The sequence below is a fragment of the Sceloporus undulatus genome, chromosome 2 (genome assembly GCF_019175285.1).
Source record: "Sceloporus undulatus isolate JIND9_A2432 ecotype Alabama chromosome 2, SceUnd_v1.1, whole genome shotgun sequence".
NCBI classification, from domain to species: domain Eukaryota; kingdom Metazoa; phylum Chordata; class Lepidosauria; order Squamata; family Phrynosomatidae; genus Sceloporus; species Sceloporus undulatus.
In genome coordinates, this window is record NC_056523.1 from 255,406,626 (window position 1) to 255,434,165 (window position 27,540).

At 39.6% G+C, this 27,540-nt stretch overlaps 1 long non-coding RNA gene across 1 annotated transcript; it reads left to right on the forward strand.

Moving 5' to 3' along the window:
* Window positions 1-2,253: 2,253 nt before the first annotated feature.
* LOC121923228 lies at window positions 2,254-27,540 on the forward strand. The gene is made up of 4 exons (XR_006102334.1): window positions 2,254-2,313; window positions 14,055-14,227; window positions 14,366-14,484; window positions 27,315-27,540. It is a non-coding gene; the product is annotated as an uncharacterized LOC121923228 (long non-coding RNA).

Genomic DNA, 27,540 nt, shown 5'->3' on the forward strand with positions numbered 1-27,540 from the left:
CACACACAAACACATACATAAATAGAGAGAGGGAGCCAGATATACATGTCCACATACATATTAGAGAAATTCATACAAAAATATGAACATTCTGAAAAGGAAATTTGCATGAAAATATGTACAAATTTCCATGAAAGTAGGGGGGAATATATAAATATGGAGAGTTAATAGAAACATTCTTCACTTTTCAAATCAATCTCAAAATTGAATTGTTTGCTGGTGTTACACAATTATTTTGCTAAGGCCCCATTCCCACTGGGTTATAACACGGATCAGGAATCTAATTAGGTTCCCATTGTTCCCATTTGAGCGTGTGTTTGATCTGCATTGCTCCGATATCGTTCCCATTGGAATTAGAATCTGACTCCCATGTGATCGAATTATCCTTTAAAAAACCTGAATCAGTGGTGGATAAACCAGTTTTAAAAGTGCAGATTTTTAGTGGGTTTTCCTGCGCCTCCTGAGTCTGATTCAGGGCAAATGAATGGGAACAAAAGGGTGCCTGATTCGGGAACTTGGGAATGGGAGGAGCAGTGCTCAAGGGGCTGGCCTGGGGATGTCACCCAATTGTTGTCTTCTCTGCATTGCCGGCGCCATTTTCTCTCATTCGCATAGCCTTTCCCTCGGTGGATTGGGAAGCAGGGTAAGGCGATCGCACTACATTGCCCTCCAAACGCAGTAAACACATTACTCCCTCTGCAACCTCCCCCCTGCTCCACATTCATTAACTGACATGTGAGGAGACCCATTGAACACCATTTTAAACAATTACTTTTTTCTTTTTTTCTTTTTTTGCCTCCGCCTGAGCTCCTGAGCAGCAGATGGGCTTTGCATTATATGCTTGCTTGATCGCCCCCCAGACAGCCAAGGGAGCAAAGGGATTTGAGGGGAATAGAGGCTCTTTCTCTCTTCCAGAGGAACTATGGGAAGACACAGAAGAGCCTCGGATGCAAAGCGATTTGGGGCAAATGCAGGCTCCTCTTCTCTCTTACCCAGAGAGAGTCTGGGGAGACACAGAAGAGCCTCGGATGCAAAGGGATTTAGGGTGAATAGAGGCTCCCTTTTCCCTTTCCCGGAGGGGAAAAATGCCCAAGAGACTGATTGGCTGTGACATGAAGCACTTAGGCGCTTGATTGACAGCTGATTTCTAAAAAACAGAGGTTCCAGAAGGGCAATGGGAACAGGGAGCAAAATAACCCACTTCAAATTAACACAGGGAAAACACCAATGGGAACAAAAACAGGGGTAAAAAAACCCAGGTCTGTTTGCACCCATTTTTAATGGGAATGATGGGTCAGATTCGATTACGACTCAGGAAAAAAATCCAAGTCAGAATCGCAGCGAAATAAGGCGCTTTTTTTGCCCAGTGGGAATGGCACCTTAAACTTTGTTACAGGTGAAAAGCACATAACTGTCCACAGGTACCTTTCTACAAATACATGATAGCCATCAGAACAAGGAAACATATGTAATGAAAGTGAGGGAGAAATATTTGTCCTTGCTGAATACCAACCAAGTAGGAACCCAGGAACCCAGACAAAGTGGTTTTATATCATAGAATTGTAGAATCAGAAGGGGCTTACTGGCCATCAAGTTCAACCCCCTGCTTAGTGCAAGCTCTGCCACTCAAGCATCTTGTAAATATGATTGGTTATTATGTTTTATGGGTCTTCAATTCCCATTGGCACTATGTACATATTAAAAGCAAAGCAATGGCCATTGGAATTAATGCTAAAATTTTAAAGGGTCCAGGAAAGAGATACAGATCAAGTTTATTCCATTGCTTTAATATTTACTAGGTGTATTGTGTGACTTTGGGCAAGTCACATGTCACACTCTATCAGCCTCAAGGGAAGGCAGTGACAAATCTCCTCTGAACAAACCTTGCCAAGAAAACCCCATGATGTCCGGGAAAGCAGCCAAAGGGCTGATAAGACAGCTAGTTTTCAAACAAACAACCCCCTCCCAGCACAGCAAAGTCAGTGTAAGCTACACAGTCCTGGAGAGTTGCAGTAGCTTTACCAAAAGGGTTTACCAGAAGAATTGTCAGACGGTCCGAGGTTCAGGGTAACAGATAGGCAGGTAGATAAAGCAGTCCAAGGTCAAGTTTCCGGGTAGTCAAGACAAGAAGCCAAGGAGCCAGAGACAGAGTCTTTCCTCTAAAAGATATCCACTGGCAAAGAACCACACATGCTCCAGGTGCTTAAGAAGGCAAAGGAGCTGGCCTTCAGCTGTGCCTGATTACGAAGACGCTTCTGATAAAGCCTCCGAGATCTTCGAAGGCCCTCTCTTTCTGCTCGACGCTCATTGAAGGTAGGCACACTGCCCAGATCCTCCTCCATGTCCACAGCCTCGGCACCAGGCAAACTTGACTGCTGAACCTCTGGAGGGGCCATAGACTCTGCTCCAGCAGAACTAGGGCCAGCCTCTGGCTCCTCCATTACAGGTTCAAGCCCCTGGGGCTCTGGCTCCTCCGTTATAGGTTCAGATCCCAGAGGCTCTAGCTCATCCTCTGAGTCCTCCAAGCCATCTTCCAGGCTGGGCATGACACATGATAGGTTCACTTTAGGATCACCATAAGCCAGAAATGAAGGCACACAACAACCAACAACTGAATGGTAGAACCAACATGGCTATCTCATATTGCAGAACTAATCATGAAAATAAATTTGTGTTTGACATGTAAAAATATTATTCTGTATCTTATTGACATGTTAAATTTAAATGTTTTTAAGGGTGGGGAGGCTATCCTATTAAAGCAGAAATACAAATGGATATATAGGCTATAAATCAAAGATGAGGAGGAAAAACTAATATTAAGCCAGCTTTCTTACTGGGTCAGAAAAACAGGATAGATTACTCATTTTACACATACCACAGAATGTACAGTGAATTAATAGCTACTTCCATTGAAAATAATGGAGTGATATCACTGAACAGTGGCGGAACTGGAGAGACTCTCTTGTCCTGTATTATTCTTCCTCAAGATATGGTCAAAACATCTGCAGGACACCAGTTTGGGGAAGGCTGCTTTGCACTATGTTAAATGAACATATGTAAAATGAAGATAGTTTATGGACTGGAGGGAGAAGGAATTATTACCCACCTTTGCAACAGAAAAATCATCCATAAATATCTGCCAGCATCCTGATATTTTGACAAATGTTTCAGTTCCTCTGGCATCTGTTGCAGAGGAGAGGAAAATGTTCAAAACCAATAGCTTTAAAATTTATTACAGTTGTATTTTTCTTACCATTGAATTAGAAAATGCTGAACTACACATTTTGTAATTGTAAGGAGGAATACTCTTCTGAAGCCTTCCTACATACTAAAATGTAAGTACTTCATAATATTTGGGTTTGTTGGAAGACTGAGGTGCAGTCAGAAAGGCACTTATGGAACTGGAAAACAAAATTAAAGTAATGAAGCTGGAGAAAGTAGGACAATTCATTCAATCACACAAAATGACAAAGATGATTAATTTCTTGACGAGATGGTATATACCCTAAAATATAGGGAAGCTACTTCATTTTAACAAAGGGAGCAGATCACCTGAACTTTTTCAAACGAAAAACAATGAATCCTTTCACATCACAAATCTATCACTGTCATAAGGAAGGTGATACACTGTGGCAAACAGGATAATTAGGAAAACGTGGCCATCTCCACTGAAGATTAAAAATAGGGCAGCGATGAGAATAGTGAGATAAGGAACAAACTACACATGCTGAAATTCCCTATTCTACACAACCATTAAAGGGATAGGAAACTGGTGCCTTATGTAACCTGGCAATGTGAATATAAGCCACACCTCCAACATCCTGAGTGCTCAGAATGACGTTAGACTTCTATGCATTCAGGACACTGTTCTGGAGAGGGCTCTGACACTGCAATTGGCCAAACACAGTTAGGTCTCATTACCACTATGAAATAAAGTGGATTTCCGATCCAGTTATATGACCGTTGTTCCCATTTGAAACTGGTTTTGCTCTTGGTGTGATCTATTGCAGTTGTGATGAAGTGAGGCAAATGCAAAAAAGCCGATTTTTCCAGACAGTAGTTTCAAAGTAGTTCTTTTGAAAAAAATTGATTCCAAAGAGTGTTCAGCAAGTGGGAACAAAAGATTGGAATTGCATCATTCTGGAGGGGAGTGACAAATGGCAGAGAGGTATTTACCATCCCTTCCCAGTTTTTGGGAGATGTCACACACACCCAGTGCTGCCTTTTTACTTGTTGTTTACAAATTGGTGTGGCCGATGGGTGGGTTTTTAATTTTAAAATAAAAATTAATCGATGATTAAAGGCAAGTGGTTGCTAAACTATTCTATCGATTCTGTGATCAATTTTTTTTAAAAAAGCACTCATAGGTCACAACACTTTGCCTTGCCTTCTCCTCCTCCTCCTCCTCCTCCTCCTCCTCTTCATCAGGAGCCTCACCATCCCTTGCCTTCCTCTCCTCCTGGTCCTCCTTGCAGAGCCCCGGCGCCTCTATGGAGCAGCCCAGCTCCCTGGGCAAGGGGTGCAGGAGTAGAAATTGGCTGGGCACATGTCTGTTGCTGCCCCCACTCTCCACCAGTGAGGAAATGGGTAGGTTCAGGGGGCTGCAGTTGAGAAACTGTAGGTGGGTTAGTAGGAGATTTAGGATCCTTGTACAGTTGATAGAGAATTCAAACCACTATAACAACTAAAAAAAAGTGAGTTGTGATAGTGTAAGCTCAATAGTCCCCAGAGTAATTCATGGATAAGATGCAGTCAATGTCCCATTTTAAAATGGCATAACAGTCTTTTTTTCCCCACTAGCTAATTTTGGTAGCCAGCAAGCCATACAGAAAGCATAGTTAGCTGCACTGGCCATAAGATTAATTCAAAAAGCTTATTATTTCCATAGTCAACTAAAGTGTATGCAAGCTTCCAGGATCTATAGATCTTTTCTTCAGGTGAGACATTAAAAAAGCAGCTTGAGAAGGGACAGAAAAGACTTGTTTTTAAAGTTTCTTTGTCTGCATGGAGTCTTTTAATGGAGAACGAAAGATCTTCAAGGATATGTCTTACAGGAGTTGCCACAGAGTTTCAATGCTCAGTAGGTGGAACTTCATTACCCTAGATAGTTCCTAGCACAGAATTTGTCATGCAGATTTAGGAATAATAATAATATGTGTTTACTATCCATCATTCATACAGATCATATAATTCAGAATGATGATGACTGGCTTCCATGTTGGTGGAATTTACAAATCTTATTCCAAACTTTAAAGGATTTATCCAAGGTAATGAACCTATTTTAGGAACAGGATTAGTTCTGTTCCAGGATAGTTCCTTTAAACCCTGGATCCTTTAAACTTCAGATTAAAACTCAGATTAGATCCCCCCCCCCAACATGGAACATATCAGCTGCCAATGAAATTCAGGCTACATTTGATTTAAAGAACAAAAACACAACAAAATGTCCATGTTGCATATAAGAGCACCAGCATCTTCTAAAGTTATACATAGATTTGTGTGATGCATCAGATGGTTTCCATGTGTACAAATATCTCTTTGGTTGTTTGAAGAATGTGTTTGTGATGAACAGATTGTTGACCAAATTTTCCTACTATCTTTGACTCTGCTCTGCTTTTTATTTTTGCATACCAATTACCTATGATTAAAAGGAAGTCCTGATTTGGTGCGTGATCAGTTTCTTCCTGGATTCAAGATTAGAGACTAAATTTCTTCTTATTTTTTCTCTGTAGTTGGTGCATAGACTTGGGTTATGGTTATATCGATGGGCTTTTCCTGAAGTCTCATTGACATGAATCAGTTGGAGTTTGCATTACATAATTTGACTGATTTTCTAAATCCTTCCTAACTATTAATTTCTTCAAATCTTTTCATTGCCTGAGTATAACACTGTGCAGTTGTCTGACTTAGAACATCCCATTCCTGTCCATTTTAGCTCACTTACTTCAAACATTGTAATGTTTATGCATTCCATTTCTTGTTTTGCTATGTCTAGCTTCCCTTGATTCTTGTTTCTTACATTCCATGTTCCTATTATTTGTATTGTGCAGCTTCAGACTTTCCTTTCCCCTTTCAGCACATCTATAGTTTGACTTCCATTGAGTCCAGTTGTATTGTTAACCACATCACCACTCGTAATTGCCCTCTGCTCTGCCCTACTGCATTATTGTATGTATCACTAACTGCTGTTTCAGTTTAGGGTTTCCATGGTGAAAGATTTTAAGGAGAGGTTTAACACTGTTTCATGATTTTAACCCTATAGAAACAAACACACACACACACACACACACACACACACACACACATATATATATATCATGGTGAGATTCTAGAATAAAGTTTACAATAACTTTTTGATGTTCAAAATTCTGTGCATAGAAAAATATTCAGGCTGCATTTTAATATATGCCATGTTGGCTTTTCATTCAGTGCTGCTTTAATTATCTAGACAGATAAAATTCATAGTTGTTATCACAGTGCAGTGACCTTTTGACTCTGCTTTAATATCTGAAGGCGCTGTTTCTAATTCATTCTTTGGCTCTTACACCCACTTACAATCTAAGTTTGAGGACACTCAAAGTGAGTACATTTTGACAAACTTTTATTCACTGACCTGTTTCAGATTCAGTTCACCTTGACCCAACCCTCACTCCCACCTAGCTATTCTGTTCTCTTCCTCCCTTGTTTTGTCTTATAATCAATCTCTCTTGCATATACCTTAGTTGATTTTCATTCTTTATTCAGTGATGTCTTTCTCTCCTACAATCATCTCCCCATTCTTTGTCCCCTTTCCACCTTTTTGGCCACCCGTTTAGGGCAAAATCCTCCTGAAAGCTATTCTCAGCACTCCTCTATTTTTTGTCCCATTACTTGTGTAACCAACAGGTTCTATTGTGACTGTAAAAAGCAAGATTTAAAAAAACAACAAAAAGGTGTAAGAGAAAATTTCATTGAAAAAATGACACATAACATACAGTACATAGATTTGGACAGGATTGTAGGCTTAAGGGTGGAACAGACAGGCATGAAAGAGCAAGCTGAGTCCACTCCAGCTTAAAGTGAGTCAGAACATTGCTGTCCACATGGCCTCTCCCAAGGCAGGTTGTGGATGCAGGGTCTGACCAGTGCCACCAGGAGTTAGACTATCCTGGTTCCTTTTTGCCCTGGTCTTAAGGACTGGAGTTCAGTTTTGGCATGGCTTCCGGCTGCTTTGGAGGCATGCGTCATTTAAATAGCACACCTCCAAAGCAGCTGGAAGCTGCTTCAATTGGACCATCTATTCAGGCCCTGAGACACAGCTACAAAAAATCAGTCCTGAAGGCACTATTATGATCCTTCCTTATTCTGGCTCACAGTTAGTTTTCATAGCATCTACTTAGCAAATTGGTTTCCCTGCTGCCACTCTTTCCCAGATTGACACATTCTGCTCCGGTTCCCATAGAATTTGCTCCCTCCTTCACAAAATATTTTTTTGAATTTTCTCCTGCTATTTTCCTTTGTTACAAACTGCAGATGCACATACACAGAAGTATGACATCAGCCTTAAGCAGTTCTGACATATATGAATTTTGACAACTCTGTCAACAAAACAAATAAAGAGAATAACTGAAAGAACAAGTTGAATTGCCATCTTCCCCAACATGCATGAAGCTTTCACTGCAGAAAATTTTTTACTCTAAACCTGAAACACTGTGTGACAAAATTGCAGAAAGTGAATGACAAGAAGTGAATTGCAGAAAGTGAAGGCACTGTGGTATTCAGTACAAAGTCAAATCAAACAAATACTGCCATAAAGCTTTATTAACAAACATTTTTGCAATCAGGCTTTTGCTTTCATGTAACTTTCCCCCCCAAATTTCCAGGTTTCCTTCAGATCTCTTATTTCATTAATTAACTACAAGCACATTCAGAGATCATATGGTGGTATGCAGTAATCTTTACATTACTACATAGGGAAGCCACTGATGTAATTGGGACTGATGCACAACAGAAACAACAACAACAATGGTTTTTTCATCAAAGGGCAGTACATTAAAACATATATAATTGAAAACAAACAACTCAACACTATAAAACAATAAAATACTAAAATAATATACTAATATGCTAAAAAGAAAAACAAAAAAACCATCAGTCACTAGCCATCTTGGCCACCTTAGGAACACTCAGCCACTTAATCCAATGAATTGAAGGGGGAAGTCTTCAACCCTTTATGAAAGTGGGTAAGATCCCCCTCCAGCCAGAGGTGCAAAGGAAGAAGAAACTAGCTAGGAAGTACAGTGGTGCCTCGGGATACGAAATGATCGGGTTACGAAATTTCCGGGATACGAAAAAGTTGGATTGGCAAAAACTGTTTCGGGTTACGAAATATTTTTCGGGTTACGAAATTCATTTCGGCGCGAAATTCAAATGCTGCAAAGTGCAGCTATAGGCTTTCCAGTGCTAACGGAAAGCCTTTTCGGGTTACGAAATTTTCGGGTTACGAAAGGAATGGCGGAACGAATTAATTTCGTAACCCGAGGCACCACTGTATTGATACGCATGGGTAGGGTCTAAAGTGTATCAGGATGCTCTTCTGGTGTCCAGGTAGGCACCTTCACAATTCACTAGGAGGGCTTTTCAGCGCCCCTGCTACATAGCAAAGTGCATAAAGTTATGCAGCATAAACTGTGTTATAAAATCATGGTCATTTTTTTCTTAACCAAGCCTTAAAACCATCACAACCATCACAACAAAAATCTTGTTATTTAACATGGTATTGAAATCTTTCTGTGTGCCCTTGTTACTAATTGCTACTAACTAAAACTAACTAACTGATTCATATCAACACCCAACTAGCAATGCAAATGGTTTGCAAAAGAAAAATAACTCATTAATTTAATGATCAAAAACAAAATAATAATAATAATTTATATCCTGCTCAATCACAAGGAATCAGGGCAGCTTACAACAGTAAAGAAAATACATAGTAAATAACAATGGCAATCAAATAACATGGCAAATCACACTAGCAATAAATAGCAAAAAAAATACATAGCAGTTTACAACAACAATAAAAATAACAGTAAAAATGCATAGCAATTAACATGGCAAAACAGATACAATAGGAAATTAATCCCCATTCTCAACACACACACACACACACACACGGTCTTGAAAACAATATTAAACAGCCTCAGCTGTTGCCTTGATGGAAAATGGCAGAGGCAGCCTCCCAGTTTGGCTTGGAGCTGAACTGGTATAAAAAGTATTAAAATTGTAACAGTCAACAACAACATCAACAACAATCAGTAAAAACAAATATTAAAAAATAAGCATCATGGCCTGAATGCCTGATGTAGGATGAAAATATTTTAGGCTGATATGTGCATGCTACTGATGAAGAAGCCAGTTGGATCTCTCTTGGGCAGGCACTACACAGATAGGGGCCAACTATTGAGAAGGCTCTTTCCCTGGTAGCTACCCATCATGGCATTATGACCTGTGCTCTCCAGGAAAGACCCCTGAAGATTATGTTAATAATTAGGAAAATGTGGGTGCAGTTGCACCTTCATGTAGATTAGGCTTTTAAGGCTGTAAAGCTTAGAACTGACATCTGGTTATCAACCCTGTAACTGACTGATAACTAGTGCAGATGACACTTGGGAAAAATGCATTCAAAGCAATCAGTCACATTCTGCCCTTCACTGAATTTTCCAGACATCATCTTTGGTAGCCCCACATAAAATACTTTGCAATAATTCACATGTGACGTTAGCTGTGCATGAACAACTGTAGTCAGGCTAATTCTGTTCAAGCAGAAGTGTAACTGGCGTAGGAAACCAGTGTCAGTGTCAGGTACAAGTCAGAATCTATTATAACCCCCTAACTATGAACCTGCTCTTTTCAAAGTAGTGAACCTATCTAGACCAGACCACGTAGCTGAGCCTATTGGATACCTAGTAGTTCCATCTCAGTTTTTTCAGGACTGAGTCTAAATGTATTGGCCTTCATCCAGTCTGTTAGCAAGTCAAAGCACCACTTCAAAATAGCCATTGCCTCATCTGTAGTTAGTGAAAAGGACAGAACTGATATTGGTGTCACCGTATTCCATTCCCATTTTGAGTCATCTCACTTTTGCAACCAGAGTCATATCACCTTTTGTGCTAGGCTGGATAGGATCATGACAGGGATAAAAGTGGCACACCATCACATCCGTCTCATGAAGGGTGTCAAACAGGAACTCAATTTTTGGCTAGGGTTCCTCAGGGAGTACAACGTGGTCTTCCTGTGGCAGTGCCCATGGGACAGGGTCTTCAGGTACACTCATATACAGCTGGGAGCCTGGGATTTGGAGGTTTCTTCCAAGGCCACAGGTGCACTCAGTGCTGGCCTGCTCATTGGACTCACGGAGGGATCCTCCATGATCTCACATTCTTAAAATTTTTCTGCATTGTGGTAGCCATTCACATCTGGGGCAAGGACTTTGCCAGCAAGTCAGTTTGCTTCTGGTGTGACAACCAGGCAGTTGTTAGGACCACCAGAGCTCTGGAGAGAGTCATGCTGTTGAGCTGACATTTTGTGCTTTACTGTCTCTGCAAAAACATCACCTTCAAGGCCTGGTTCACCTCAGGCCCCCAAAATAACATTGCAGGCCTTCTCTCTCTTATTTTCAGGAGGCCAGGTTTTGCCAGCTGGTGCCCAGGGCAGACCTCTTGCCCATGCCTTCCCGGAAGATCTATGGGAGGTTGGAAATCTGTTGTGATACAGGGTGTCCTGTCTTTGCTGGCTCCAACCACTCTTAGAGCCTATAAAAGAGAAATTTCCAAGCTGTCTGAATTTTTCATGGCAGTGGGTCTCCAGGCCCACTGGCCTTTACATTCTGGTATGGTTTTCCAATTCATGATTTGGTTAAGGGAGGCAGGTTGGCACCCTGGACCATGTCAGTCCACTTGACCACTATAACCTTCTTCTCCAAGGTTGGGAGGTTTGGGGACCCTTACTCATCCTTCCTAGTCAGGAGGGCACTGGAGGGCTGGAGGAGGACACATGTGGGTAGAAAGGATGGCAGGAGGCCGATTTGCATCAACATCCTTGCCCAGCTCTCTGAGCAGCTGGAACAGGTTTGCTCTTCCAGGGCCGAGGCCAGCCTGTTTAGAGCCGCTTTCATAACTGCATTTTGGGGGCTTTCAGGGTGGGTGAGCTGGTGCCCTTTTCAAAATTTGATAGTTCTAAATGATACTTGCAGAGGGAGTATGTTTCTTTTGTGGACAATATTGTTTGTTTACTTCTCCACAGGTCGAAATGTGACCAATATGGGAAGGTATATTCCATTGTGCTGTGAAGGCTTCACCGAGCCCGCCTGTGCCCAGCCAGATATTTGTGGAAATATCTGGAATCCTGCGCACAGACTGAAGTCCCACTGTTCACACATGCCAATGGCTCTCCGCTGACTTGGTTCCAAGTCATGTTTGTGCTGTGCCTGGCTATACACTGGGCGGGGCTGCTGCCAAAGCACTTTGGAGGACATTCATTCCAAATTGAGGCTGCCACATCTGCACTGGGTTGTGGCTTGCTGGTGGACTCCATCAAGAGAATGGGCAGGTGGAAATCTGGGATTTATGTGGACTATATTCACCCAGACATGGATTCATGTGGGACTCTCATGAGGGCAGGTTCACGGCTGCGTAGGGCTGGCGGAAGGTGCCCTGGGGGACTGCCTTCGGTGGCAGTAGCATAGGCCTTGGATCTGTTGGGCATGTTTTCCAGTGCTGTGTAGCACTGGAACAAAAGTCCAATGGGCACTGGTGGGTGCTGGGAGCATCCTGGTGTTGCCATTATTGGGGGCAGCACCAAGCCAGAATCCCCCAGTGACTAGAGGTGGTTATGCAATTAAGTGATAAACTGGTTACCGAAGATACTCATGAGTGATTAACCGGTCACCTCTTTGTCACCTTGAAGCTTGGCTGTGACCAAGCAAATAGGTTGATGATCCAGATCCAGACCTCATGCTTTGGTAGACCAACCTACTTTACAGCTGTTAGCAGTAAATTTGTGGCCTTTTCTTTCCAATTGATGTGTGCTGTTACATTCTTGTGGTGACACCCCCCCCCTTCCCTGGCAAACTCTCATACCAAACTTCTAAATAAAATTGAAGATGGACTTGGAGTCCAGTTTTTCATGACAACATGTCAAATATTACAGGATGTGGTATCAGTCTAGCATAGTATTAGTCAACACTGGACCTTGGGGTGGGGCAGACAGTTTTAGTTCCCTATTCAACTAGGAAACCTATTCAATTATTTGTCTGTCAACAAAGATGATTTCCTTTTGCTATTATACAGGGGGAAACTAGTGTCCTTGAAGGAAAGATAGGATACAAATTTAATAAACAATCATCTTAACATGCAAATAAGAATCATAGTAGTAGGCTTTTGTTGCCTCACAATATTTTGTATTTCATTCTCAACATTGTAGAACTGTATACACTTGTTTTAGAAAAATGATAGGCAAAGAATAATTTATTATTGTTCAGAGGGTCACAAGCAGTATTTCTTTCAGTAGGAATATCTGTTTAATAAGTCTGATTCATTGTATACCAAATAATTAATTGCTCTGTATTATCTTCTGACTAGGGAGAGTTTGTGGATAATTTCCTGCAGTGGAACACAGAATTGCAATTTTGGAGACAAACATGTTTTTGGAAAATTGTCAGTCTTCATGTTTGTTATGATTTAAAGCTTTGCTCATAACCAGAGCAGATGCTACTCTAAGCAGCAGTAAAATCGATGTGATACAGTTAATCGTGATTATCACTCTGACACTCACAATGATTTGTGATTGTGGAGCATTTTTTTTAATGGCTGAAAATAAACACTTGACAAAGAAACATGGATACTAGTGTTTTTTTGTTGCAATTTTTGTCTCCTTTCCCTCTTTGACAAACCATAGTGACATTATGAAGAGCATCTTTCCTCACGTTAGAAGTGAACATTAAGCATACTTCAAAAGTCATTTCAAGCTATTTTAAAAGATATTACAAATGGAATGCCTGCTGTTTTAATCCATCGAGCACTGTAGCATATATTATGGTTTAGAATATAACCTTTTAAAAGAATAATCTATCATTTCTGGAAGTCATCTAAGCCCCCATGCATTAGATACCAGCTGTTATATGCTATATGTGCAGCCAGTTTGGAATAGAATTTTCTCAGCAGGTTTACATGAATTATGCTAGTCTGTTTATGATCACATTTTTACTTTCAGATTATACTATTTTAAATAAAAAGGGCTGCAAAGTATTAACAACACTATTTTATTATTCTAATTAATGTTATTTATAAGATGGGGTTAGCTGAATCTGGCCTTACCAAGCTTATGGGAAGAGTATTAAGAGCTCACATCTAGCAGATGTTTTATAGCCACAACAATGGAATATAAACAACTATCTAAGCACAATTTTATTGAACAGAGAACTCAGCAGTTGGGAAGAACAAAACAAGAAATTCAATAGCTGTATTTTTGTATGATATATACCCTTCAATGTTCACGTGCATGCATGCATGCTTACAAATGTTACCTTTTTGAAATACCCAGCCAGTATGTCCTGTATGCACACATACCCACACGTACATGCACACCATTGGAGATCTCTGGCAGCTGTGAAAATTTGTCAGCACAGTTCACAGAACTGTATAACAACCTAGAATGAGCAGAAAAGTTACCTTGCACGTATATAGTGATACTCAGTGCCACAGTTGGGCTTCACTGAACTATTCACCCTAGCTTGGTTTTCCAAGAGATAAGGAAGAGCTTATGCACTCATAACAGGACATTAATAACCTTTCCCCCTCCTTGTCTGCCGAGCTCTGGGGAGGAGAACTTGTAGCTGGTTCTGCTTACAAATCATGGCCCTCCATGTAACACAGGATTCTGAACATACTTGCTGTTGTTGGTGGTGATATTATTAGAAATACCTGCTGCATCCATGAGCCATTAATCAGTCTTCTATACAAATTACTCCCTGATAACCCTTTAATTTATTTCATTGTTTTTCCTATATATTTTGTCCCTAGGAAATAGTATTAGCTCGTATGGCTATCAAGATCACCTTTATGCTGATGACACCCAGCTGTATTTTTAAACTCCTGAGCTCTTCCCAAATGTTCAGCAGTAGTTGTCATGATGTCTTGCTGTTTCTGCATGGATGAATCACCGACATTTAAAACTCAGCATGGCCAAAACACAGGTACTTGTTTTCCTGCCCAAGCCATGTCTCCATTATTCTTTTTCAGTTATAGTAGATGGCATTTCTGTTCAACCTGTTAAAGAGGCACATAGTTTGGGTGTTATGTTTGATTCCTCTCTATTGTTTTTTATTCCACAGACCCAGGCCACTACCAAGTCATGTAGATGTTTTCACTACAATCTTGCCAGAATTAGGCCTTTTCTTTTTGTTTTGAAGGCCAACATTTTAATGCATGCACTGGTGGACTCATGCTTATGGTAGGTTTTATTACTATTCTATTTTATCTTGATTTCTGTCATGAAAAGCACTGTGTGCAAACTTTTCAGCACTCTATAAAAATGTTAAATAATAATAATAATAATAATAATAATAATAATAATAATAATAATTGAGGTGGCACTGGACAGATCTCCAGATTAATACAGGACCCATTCAGACTATGGCCAGAATCCAGTTGGTGAACTTCACTGGCAGAATTATTCCAGTGTAGGTGGTGTAAGCAAAAAAGAAAAGGGCATGTACACAGCAGCCAGGAAAAATGTATTAAGACATTGAAACTGTAGGCTGCTGAGAAGCAATAGATTTTGTCTTCCTACCTTTGTCAACACTGCATGACCCTAGAAAAGTGCAAATACAGTGATGCCTTGGTATCCACTGGGCTTGGGTTCCAGGACCCCTTGCCCCATGGATACCAAAACCCATAGATCTTCAAGTCCCATTATACACAATGTCATGGAGCCATCATGATGTAGTGGTTTGGACACTTGACTATGACTCTGGAGACTAGGGTTTGAATCTCCTTGGGTAAGTCACATGCTCTCAGCCTCAGATGATGGCTATGGCAAACCCACTCGGAAGAAATTTGCGAAGAAAACCCCGTGATAGGTTCCCCTTGGGGTCACCATAAATTGGAAATGACGCGAAGAAACAAAATACATTTGGCCCGTCTTATACACTGATTTTTTATACACAGATTCAAGCATCCACAGTTTGAAAATGTTAAAAAAAGTATAAATTTCAAATATCAAACCTTGATTTTCCAATTTTTATAAGGGACACCATTTTGCTATGTCATTATATTTAATGGGACTTGAGCATCCATGGATTTTGTTATCCACGGGGGATCTTGGAACCAAACCCCAGTGTATAACAAGGGTCCACTGTACACACAAAAAGAGTAAAATGATGTCCCTAATATAAAATGGCAAAATCAAAGTTTGGTTTTGGGAATTTTGAGAAGGGGAAAGAGGACACATTTTCAATCAGTGGATCGTTGAATCTGTGGATAAAGGATCCATGGATATGGAGGCCCAACTGTACTAACATGGAGTGCCAACACATTTTCGGTTTATCTCTGAGTGACTTCTGAGGAACAGATGTTTTGGAATGAAGCACATAAACCCATACACTCATAGGCTATGAGAGTTTGAATATTTGCAAAATGGCCTTGTAGCACTTCTGAATAAGAATGCAACCCTAACTACCATATTATTATTATTATTATTATTATTATTATTACTATTACTATTACTTACCTGCTTTTCCACATGGATTGAGGTGGAGAACAACAACAGATTAATATAAAACATATAACATCTGTTAAAAACATAACCTCAGTTAAAAACACTAAACCAGTTAAAACACATAATATAAATTTAAAAGAGCAAATAAGATGAGTACATACCCATACTTTAATCCATAGTTTAATCAATCCATAACTTAACATTCATAATTTAAAATTCACAATTAAAAAAAGAACATCTCGGGTGACCAAGAGACTGACCTTTAATGCTATTTTAAATTCATATAGTGTATTCACTTGTCAAGTCACTTCCAGCAGGTCATTCCACAATCTAGAGGCAGCTGAAGGAAAACTTCTATGGCTATCAAGGGCCAGCTGAGCCACCACTCAGCCAGCTAAAGCAGTGTTAAATCTACACCCCTCTTGGCTGCTAAGATGAGTCAGCAGAAGAGATCTTCTGACAGAAAAGCACTTTTGTCAGGAGAAGAGGTTTATATCACATCTCTCTTCCTGCCTCAGTCTGTGTATCTTTCAGTTAGGACTGTACAGTAATTTAGCTGGCTTTCTTTTTTATTTCTGGAGTATAAAGCAGAGCTGGGTGTTGACACAAGCTCAGATACATGCTTCTCACACTGATACATGCTTCCCACACTCTTTGTGTCATAGGCTGTCATCCTATGGGCAGATCCTTGGGTGTAAATCTTCTTATAAATGAACAAGGTTGTGGTGACTGTAATCTGTTATAAATGTAGTAAAAAAATCTAAAGATCACCTAAAGTATTTTTAAAATGTTAATAGTTTGAGGTATGTATTTTTTTTTTAAAGTCCCCATTTTCTTCTATCCTTTGAACAAACCATTTCAGTATCAACAAACTTTGAAGAGCTTTTAGAAGATATATAAAACAGGAAAATATGCTGGTACAAGACATTTAAGGGGGAAACATTAATTGGAACAGTAATTTTAAGTGTTGGCTATCTAGAGATTTGTGCTGACATATACAGTAACACCAAACTCTCAGCAGGGATTCAGGCTCCCAACTCCAACTGTTCATCCATTAAGTTGTGTTACTGTGGACAAAGGCAGGGCACTATAAACTGATCAATTAGCATATCTCTTACTAATTAAGGAGTCACAGGGACAATGACACTAATGACAAAAACTTCAGGTTGATAAATGTACTCTGTTCATGGCTATTCAAAGTCATCAGATCACAGGACGAACAGGTATATGTAGTAAAGGAAACAGTTGAACACAAGAAGGAAATCTGAAAGTTATTTTGTGTGCAGTTTCAAGTATTTCTTCATCTTTAAATTGACTCTTAGATAATGTATGTTTTCACTTTTGCCCATTAAGAAAACAGAGGCAGGACTCTGGAGTTGTGTAACTTTGTTGTTATGCAAATTCAAGTTGACTCTGATTTATGGTAATCCTATTAGAGAGTTTCCTTGGCAAGACCTATGCAGAAGAAGTTTGAGCAGGGATATGAATTCTGGACTCCCAGAGTCCTAGTCCAACAGTCAAACCACAACACAACTTTGCCTAGTTGGGTAACTCAGGCAACTTTATTAAATAGTTATAAAGAATTCATAGCTCAGATGAAAGATGAGAGAATTCCCTTTCCTGTCTTTGGATGCTCACCAATGTACTACCTAGCTGACGTGACCATCTATTTGTGGCATAATCTTAGGAAGTTCCCCCTTACTCTTGTCATGCAACAGTGACGGATAGGTGGAAGTATCAGTTCCATAAGCATCTTCATGAGAGGGAAAATTCCTTCCTGATCCCACAGTGACCAGCCAAAGACTGCACTGACCAGTAGGAAGGACAGGAAAGCCAATCAGAGAGATGGAAACAGGGAGTAGGAGCACATGCTTAAATATCATCATCCCTTCCTTGTACACAATGTCATGCTTGACTCCATGGCATATCCTCCTCTGCCTCAGTGGGGGAGGAGGTACCCTGGACCTCTGCCTCCCATGGGCTGTAAATTCTGGGTCTGGATTCTTAGAAAGCATCCACCAATCTATTCTCCAAGATATATCTACAAAGGCTGGATCCCATAAGGAAGTTTAATAGGTCAGCCTGCTGAATGGACAGTAAATCCAATATTGACCATAATAAATATACTTTCAACTTCTGCACTTGTAACTTTTAAGAGCATAAGCTCTTTCTTGTCTCATAGAGATGTTAGCAATAAAGAACAGAGGCACAAGGAAGTCTTTAAACAGAGGCTGGATGGCCATCTGTTGGGGCTGTTTTTATTTAGATTTCCTGAATGGCAGGGGGTAGGTCTGGATGGCCCTTGCAGTCTCTTCCAACTCTATGATTCTATGAGAATCAAAGACCAGTTATTTTATATGCCATGTTGCATATAATCTGAGTAACCCACCTACTTTTCCCATTTCAGTTTTGATCTTTTTTTAGAAGAAAAACAAACAAAAAAGTTTGTTCTTATTGTGAAGGATGCAATGTTTAGGTTTGCTCAGTATTGTCTTATAAATCTTAGTTCCTCTTGTGTGACAAGAGTGTAAATTGCCTCTAAGCAAAATACTAAGAAACCTCCATCCACTGATGAAATGAGGCTAGAACTGTCTCTCTTCATTGAGACAAGGAGAAACTTGTAGCTAATAAGAAAAGAGGCACATTTTATGGTAGGAATGGGAAACCTGGAAACAGATTACAGAGCTCTCCCAGAAATCATCTTAGCAGAACAAATGTTTTTGCATGCCCTCCAATAGATCAGAGATGAAAATAGACTTGTGATGTATGAATCAAAGGTAATCTGCCTGGCATGTGTTTCAGCAGGTCAGGGGTTCTTGTCCATTTCTATCACCTGCAGAGCCCTCTTTCCAGTTTATTTTTTTCTTTATAACAGCAGATTTTGAGTGAAAAATAATTTATAAACATTATTTACAAAATAATATGCATATTTCTAAAAGGCATACTAATACAAAGCCATTTATATGCATTTGCATATTCAAAAAATAGCTTCTGCTTCCCTCCTTTTCATTTGCATCTCCTTCATCACCATCCATCAGTTTCAAAAGTAATGCAATATTTTTCCAGAGGGACTTAGGTCCGTATCTCTGTAAATGCTGAGGGCTGGTCATAATTTTCTTAACTGGTCATAAATTCTATTTTGGCAAAGTAGTTCAGTTTCATAGATGCTTCCTTTTGGGGGTGGGTACAGTATTGTATATTCCGTTCAGTATATCCAGTTCAGTAGATTCCATGGTGGGCCATGCTTAACAGAAACATCTATGGCCCCATTCAGACTCACCTATTTGCGCTGGATGGAACTGGGCAGAATCAGGTCCCTCCTCCCGAATCTCTCCAGAAGCAAGTGCCCACTATATATTTACCTCAATCAAGGTAATTAAACCCTGAATTCCCTTGCATCTCTTCTGGAGAGTTCACATTTGCAGGTACTGGTTTAAACTGAAGGCACCTTTGCTGTCAATCAAACATCAGCTTTCATCAGGGTGACATTTCCTGCTGCCGTTGGGCAATCACAAGTGTGCTTCCCCCCTCCTTTTAAAAAAAAACAGGTGGGAGTGTGTGTATATTCTGTCAAATTTAAAAACCTCCAGGTGTGTGTGTATTCTATATATTTGGGTCACTACAGATTATGGCAACCCTAAAACGACACTATCCTGGGTTTTTCTTGGCAAGATTGGTTCCAAGGAGATTTGCCATTGCCTTTCCCCTGAGGCTTACAGAGTGTGACTCCCCCAAAGTCATGGATTTCCACAGCGTCACAGCCTCCTTCCTCCCCTTCACTTCCAGCCCAATGCTACCTCCGAAGCCCTTGCCCTCCCCCTCATGCATCCTCTTCCCATCACAATAATAATAATAATAATAATAATTCCTCACCCCAGAATGCCATCTCTGCAACCTCTTGCTTTGCCACCCCAGAATGCCTCACATACACATACAATTATTATTATTATTATTATTATTATTATTATTATTATTATTATTCCTCACCTTGGAATGCCATCTCTGCATCCTTTGCTTTCCCTCACTGCCACTCCAGAATACACATATGTAGCAAAAGCCTTCTGTATCAATTTGCCAAATTGAAAGAGAAAGCATTTGTAACATTCGCATTGTAGCATTCGCATATAAAAATTAATTTAGAAAAAATTGCTCTTGCAGAGTGCTGTTCTGGGAGCAAGGAAATGAAAGGGAAAGTACCACAAGCAGACACACATTTTATCTATACACTTGTCCCTCCATATTTGCTAGGGTTAGGGGCACAAGACCTCCATGAATATGGAAAAATCACAAATAACAAAAACACTGTTCTTACCTGAGAGAATACCTCTCTAGGAATTTCTAGGTCCTCCAGTGCAACTCTGTGGTCAATGTCCAACATACAGTGACCATAGAACGGCACTGGAGTAGCTACAAATGCCTAATAGAGTATTCTCTCTAGGAATCTCTAAGTCTTTCAGTGCAACTTTTAAAGTTGACCACAGAGTTGCATCCGTGGATAATCAAATCTGCAAATATCAAAGTCGCAAATATGGAGGGATGACTGTATATGTATCTACCTGTAGCAAAAAGCATGCGCATAAACTGTCAAAAATAAAATAAAAAATAAAAAGAGAGAGAAAGCTGCCTCTGAGAGCAGAGGCTTGTTCCGTTCCCTGCCCTCCCTATGACCTGCCCTGAATTGACCCTTTCTCTGGCTCCTTCCTTCTCTTCCTCCTCTGCCTTCACTCTGATGCTGCCTTCCATGGCCCCCTGCATCCTCCTCCTCCTTCGCTCCGATGCTGCCCTCCATGGCCCCCTGCGTCCTGCATCCTTCATCTTCCTCCTCCTCCTTCTCTCTGATGCTGCCCTCCATGGTCCCCTGCATCCTGCATCCTTCATCCTCCTCTTCCTCCTTCGCTCCGATACTGACATCCATGGACCCCTGTGTCCTGCATCCTTCATCATCATCATCATCCTTTGCTCCGATGCTGCCCTCCATGGCCCCCTGCGTCCTGCATCATTCATCCTCCTCCTCCTCCGTTGCCCCGATGAAGGGAAGAATGTTCAGCCCTCTGCCCTCCCTCTGCCCTAAATCCCTCCCCTGAACGTGACCCGATCATGATAGGAGACGAGTTCATATTCGATGGACCCATTCCCCCCCCCAAAAGATACAGCTTTTACTCTACTTCCAAATGACCCACGCTAAGGGGCATTTGCCCCTCAACTGATGTGAAAGCCTCGGATTCTCTTGTGAGAGATTTGGGGCGAATATGAACTTCCTGTGGTTAATCTGGTTTCTGATCTGGGGTAAAAGGTAGTCTGAATGGCCCCTATGTGTTCTGGAACTCTCTGGTCTTTATGCCATGGGTTACTGCTTCCCTGAAATTCCTCTTTCTCTTCACACATTTTTGAATGCTATAGCCATTTATTCTGCAGTTCAGTCCACCCTACACCAAATTCTGGAACAACAAAGACCCTTAATAAACCATTGATAACAATTTATTTTTAAAGAAAAACTAAGAGCATTTTGTCTCTAAATGTTATACCTTCCACACAGGAGTTTCACATTCCAGCAACCCAGCAACATTTAACCTTTAGGCAGACACTTATAGAAAAAAGGCTAGGGTAACACAGTACTCATTCATATTTCACAATTAAACTGCTATGAAGCACTATAATAACAATACCCAGGTTTGAATTTATCCTGAAGTACAAATGATGGACCCTCCATTCACAGTGAAAAGCCACAATAATTCTTCACTAATGCTCTTCTCAATGGAAGCAATTAATAACTTTAACAACTTTCTTCATGTTATAAAAAAGTATTTGAAAAATAGGTGGTTTTTAAAGATTATTTGCAGATTGCACAAAATTTGTTCAGAAAACAGTGTCTTCAATCATATTTTCTGTACAGAAAATTATTTTTCCTGTGCAGAAAATGGTATATTCCCTGCAAAACGATCAAGCACAAATTTGCTTTGAATAAATCTCAAGCGGAGAAGAATCACATTATTCTAGGATTCTCTTCATCAGGGTGTCTTGATACTCAGGGAATAGTTTTTATTTTCTATCATGTTTTCCCAAATATTTTCATATATTCACCCCATTTCTAGCAGCTATGCCTCACTTTAAGGAAGGACTCCTCAGAAGTTTAAGAGATGTAGCTGTGAGGGGAGGGGTGAAGAGGGAAATGAAGATGAGAGGTGGCAGAACTGACAGCAGCACAACTCCAGAGGGGGTGACCAAAATGGTGAAAAGTCTGGAAACCATGCCCTATGAGCTGGCTATGTTTAGCATGGAGAAGTGGAAGTTAAGAGGTGATATGATAGTCTATTTACATATTTGAAGGGATGTCATACTGAAGATGGAGCAAAATTGTTTTCTGCAGCTCCAGAGAACAGAACCCAAAGCAATGGATTCAAGCTACAGGAAAAGAAATTCCACCTCAACATTAGGAATAACTTCCTGACAGTAAAAGCTGTTGAACAGTAGAACATGTTTCTTCAGAGTGTGGTGGAGTCTTCTTCTTTGGAGGTTTTTAAAGAGGGGCTGAATGGCTATCTATTGGGAGTGCTTTGATTGTATCTTCCTTCATAGCAGGGGATTGGACTTGATGCCCCTTGAAGTCTCTTTCTACTCTTTGATTCTGTTATTTGGTTTTTAAAACAAAGAACTTCAACAAAGAAATGTTACCCAGAAAGCATGGGTACTTCTGTTTAAAAGAATCCTCCAAACTTGTTCTAGCTGCTGCCTATTTAGAAGGAAGGAAGGAAGGAAGGCCAAGCAAAGGGCATATCAGCTCTATATACACCTCATTAAGCACTCGTCTCTAGGCATATATATCAGGTTAATAACATTATGCTGTATAAGGAGTATATGGGAAAGCCTACAAATCAAAACCTCTTAAGTACCTATGTCAGCATGCCTTCAACAGCTACCAACAGATTCTCCATTTTAATTTTCTTTGGCAATCAACTGATCAAGTCATCATCTCTTTTCTTATTAGGTATGAGTGTATCTGTCTTTTTGGATTTTTAACCACTTCAATAGCAATAGTTAACATGTGAGCTATGGCACTGGTGATATATTGTTGAAATATCACATTAGTTTGCCATAGGGTCATACTTCAAGGTCATACTACACATTAGCTTATATGAAGTATAGCTGCCCCTAGACATTTAATTACTCACATGTAAACATGTGTTAGAGAGAGGATGATCCAGATCAAGACCACCTTACATGGGGACAGAGAGTTTAAAAGCTGCTTCCCTCTCAATAGTGAAAAGTGCATCCCTTCTGATTTTGTTGCTCTCAAAGTAAAGAACAAAACAAAACTATAAATAAAAAATTTATCTAGTTCTACCTAAAATATATTTTCCAAATATGGCAAACAAAACAATGGACCACAGACTGGAAATGCTCAATATTCATTCCAGTCTCCAAGAAAGGGGACACTAGGGATTGCAGTAACCACAGGACCATTGCATTAATATCCCATGCAAGTAAAGTGATGCTCAAAGTTCTACAGCAAAGTCTTTTATGAGAAATGGAGTGAGAAATGCCAGATATTTAAGCTGGGTTCAGGAAAATGAGAGGCACTAGAGATCATATTGGAAACATACTTTGCATAATAGAGCACAATAAAGAATTTTTTAAAAAAAGTCAGCCTGCGCTTTATATATTATAACAAAGCCTTTGATTGTATAGATCATGAAAAACAAAGGATCACACTTAAAGAAATATGTGTTCGACAACATTTGATTGTTCTGCTGTGTAATCTATACTCGGGATGAGAGACTACTGTTAAGCGAGAATATAGAGAAGCAGAATGGTTTCCAATTGGCAAAGGGGTCTGATTTTTATCACTCTGTCGATTTAATATGCATGTTGAACATATCATTCATGAAGCAGAATTAAACTTGGAGGAAGGAGACATGAAAACTGGAGGAAGAAACATAAAAAATTAAGATATGCAGATAACATCATACTTCTAGCAGAAAATAGCAAGGACTAAGAATGCTTCCTGAAGAAAGTCAAGTAAGAATGTGCAAAATCAAATTATTTTAAGTGTGGCACTAGAGAAGAGTTGTGAGGATACTGTGGGTTGCTAAGCAGAAAAATAAAGGGGTTCTAGACAAAATCTGGGCTGAACTCTCCCTAGAAACCAAGATGACTAAACTGAGAGTCTCGTACGTTGGCCATATCATGGGAAGACATGACTTACCATAATGCTTGGTAAGGTATAAGGCAGTAGGAAAAGAGGAAAACCACATTCTTGATGGATGGACTCAATCAAAGAAAACACAACAAGATCTAAGTAGGGCTGTGGATGATAGGGTGACTTGGAAGTATTTCATTTATGGAGTTGCCATAAGTGAACTTTGGAATAAAAAGGGTGCATAAAAGTTTCACAAGTCTAGAACAAAACCCATAGTGGACTCCCTATCCCAGGAATATGGAACTGATTAGCTACTACAGAAAGAAGCTTGGGGCACAGATACGTCATCTACCTTTTCCAATCCAGGATGTAAGTAGCAAATCCTGACATACATTAGTTTTAGACTGCCGAATTACCCAAAAATATCAGTAGCCTGGTTTTCTTCTATCTTTGGATTAGGGACATTATAGCCCAGTAAAGTTTAAACATGCTGTGGAAAGATGAAGTGAAATGTACAACCCATATTGGCCTGAAAATCTAATTAGAACTGCCATCTGTTTCTGTGCAACATTCCTCCTAGACCTGTCTTTCTGGATAGAAAAAAAATAAAATTATGCATTATCTTCCCACAAATATTAGAGTCCTGTCCAGTCTTCTGACTCATGTTGTACTTTACCCCGTAGCTCCATGTTGTATTGTCCCTTCAGGAACTAAAACTTGACAGCAAGATACAGGGTACATTGAAAAATATTTAGTAATGTTGATGTTGTTGTGTTTTTCTGTAAATTCCACAAAGTTCAGTGAGACATTCCTAGGTAAATCTTATTATTGGAGTCTTAGGTCTGAATTATATCTGGTCCAGTAGACAAGTAGACTTTTCAAATTCATTGTTCAACAGTTATTTAAAACCTGTGTTAATTCTCCTCATTCAGTGGGTCTACTGCAGTGGGGGACTAGCATTAATATTTGGGCTGATGCCTCCAAATTGAATTTTTCAAAACTAAAATATATACTCCTCTCATCTACCTAAAGGTAGATGTAGACATATGTTGTCTATCAAAATTGGCCTGAGTGTTGGACTGGGGTTTGGGAAATCTGGGTTCTAGTCCAGTGGTGTAGCTATGAGGAGGGTCAAAATGACAGCATTGCTTCCACCAATAAGATCACTCCTCCAATGAAATTTTCCATCACTTCCCAAATTTCTAGCATTGCAGTAACTTAAACCCTCAGCTGAGCATTTAGAAACACAGTTTAGACATCCAAACAGAAGGGTGGGGGGAAGTTACCAAAGGGATGCATACACAGCATGTCTTACATACAATTTCTTGATGTTAACAATTTTTACAGTCTCACTCTGCAATACTAGAAATTTGGGGACCTATGTGTACAGGTCCATAGTCCAAATGTACTCTTAGTTTTGTACTCTATTCTCAGAACAAAGATCTAGGTCAGGTTAAGCAAAACATTAGGGCATGAACAAGATCTATGGTCAAGAGAAACATCGGTAAAAGATGTGTACTATATGTTAGAACTTTGCATTCATCATCTTCCTCGTAAAACCCTAAACATTTTAATTGCAAAGATATATAGTTAGCATCACATCAAATTGGGCCCTATATGACTGTGCTAAAAATAGTGAACATAAGCAGTACTAAGGATTCACTGTCAAGTATTTGAACTTTAGATATCAGTTCCTATGTAGCTTATGGTAACAACAAGAAAAAACTTGTTTTTAAAAATCAGTTTCTAAAATACATATATATTATCTCCATAAATACATTCAGAGTGGCTTAATATTTTGATTTCTAGCAAGAGGCCGAGGGAAGTATGCAGATTCATAAGCTGCTGTTGAGATTACAGTTTTTTATCAAATGTCAAATTCATTTTGGTCTCTAATCTTATGATTCAGAAAAAAACCCAGTTCCACACCAACATATTTTAATTAATTAATTAATTATTGATGAAACTCAAGGAGAAAAATGCTAAGGCTTGATGTTCAACATTAAGAAAATAAAAATAATGATCAAGGAAGCTCTACAAGGGTTTATCCTAGATAATGAGATTGAAATAGTCAAAGAGTTCCCATACCTTGGTTCAGATATAAGTCAGAACAGAGACTGCAGTCAAAAATTAGAAGAAGGCTAGGATTGGGAAGGGCAGTTATGAAAGAAATGGACAAGATCCTAAAGAGCAAAGATATAACTACACACAAAAAGGAGGACCATCCAAGCTATCGTATTCTCCATCACCATGTACAGATGTGAGAGCTGGTCAGTGAAGAAAACTGAGAGAAAGAAAATAAACTCTTTTGAGATGTGGTGCTGGAGAACAGTGCTGAGGATACCGCGGACAGCCAAGAAGACAAACAAATAGGTTCTTAAACAAATCAAGCCCAAACTATCCCTGGAAGACAGGATAACTAAACTGAAGCTGTTGTATTTTGGGCATATCATGAGAAGGCATGATTCAATAGCAACAACAATAATGCTAGGCAGAAAGAAGCAGAAAGAGAGGGGAACCACATACCAGAAGGATGGACTCAATCAGAGAAGCATGAGCTTAATCCTCCAAGATGTGATCAGGGCAGTGGAGGACAGGGAGTCTTGGAGAAGTTTCATCCATAGGGTCACCATGAATTGAGGTTGACAATAAAGTTTGTCATTAATATTTTTCTTTCAATATTCCAGTGTGCAATGTATAGACAAAACCTCTGTTTATAGATAGGTATTAAAAATATGAAATAAAAAGATTTGCATCAGTACAAATGATCTTAACCTTTTTTTGTTTTTTACATCCCTTCAATTTGTAATTAGGAGTCCACAGGTGAGTGTTTTTGTTATTCACAGTGGAAGGGATGACTTTTCTTTTTATGATGTGCAGCAACTCTGATGTTTTGAAAAACAATGCAAAAGCCTTACACATCAGTGATTTGGCATTCACCCACTTGACAGAGCAACAACAGAGCTTTGCAATATATTTCAAAGCAAACCATGATTGTCATGATGGGTATTTGCATGTGTCGCTCCCCTAATTCTATGCAAAACTATGAAATTAGGCAATGTGGTCAGAAAAACTGATAAGCAGCCTTGAACATGGGAAGTGAACCTTTATTTTTCTGTTAAAACACAAATCAACATAATTGTATATTTTGCAGGCATTCCTCTGGTGCATGATAATATTGTGATGCTCATGTTTTACCCAAATATGACACTTTGCATGCTAGCTGTGCCCAGGCTCCTGTTACGATCTATTTTCCGCTAAGAACACAACCAAATTCATTTATCATTCTTAATGAGGAGTTTTAATGGCCCATGGTATATTTTTAAGGGTAGGTTTCTTTCATAATTCATTCCAGAGTGATAGTGATCATGCAGCATGGAAAATAGCCCTCTGTTTTTTATCTTATTTTTATTCTATTTTTTTTCAGGGAGAACAAAATGTCACAGACTGTCATACTAGAAAATGAAAAAAAGGAAGTATGGTTGTATATATCACCAGTTCTTTTCCAGAAATGAAATTAGAAGACTGATAAGTGCTGACCCATCAAATGTTCTAGAAGGAATGAACAGGGAAGTTATGGGAGGGGTAGAGATGGGTAAGAATTTCAGTTTGTTTGTTTGTTTGTTCAAATAATAAACCATACCTTCATAATT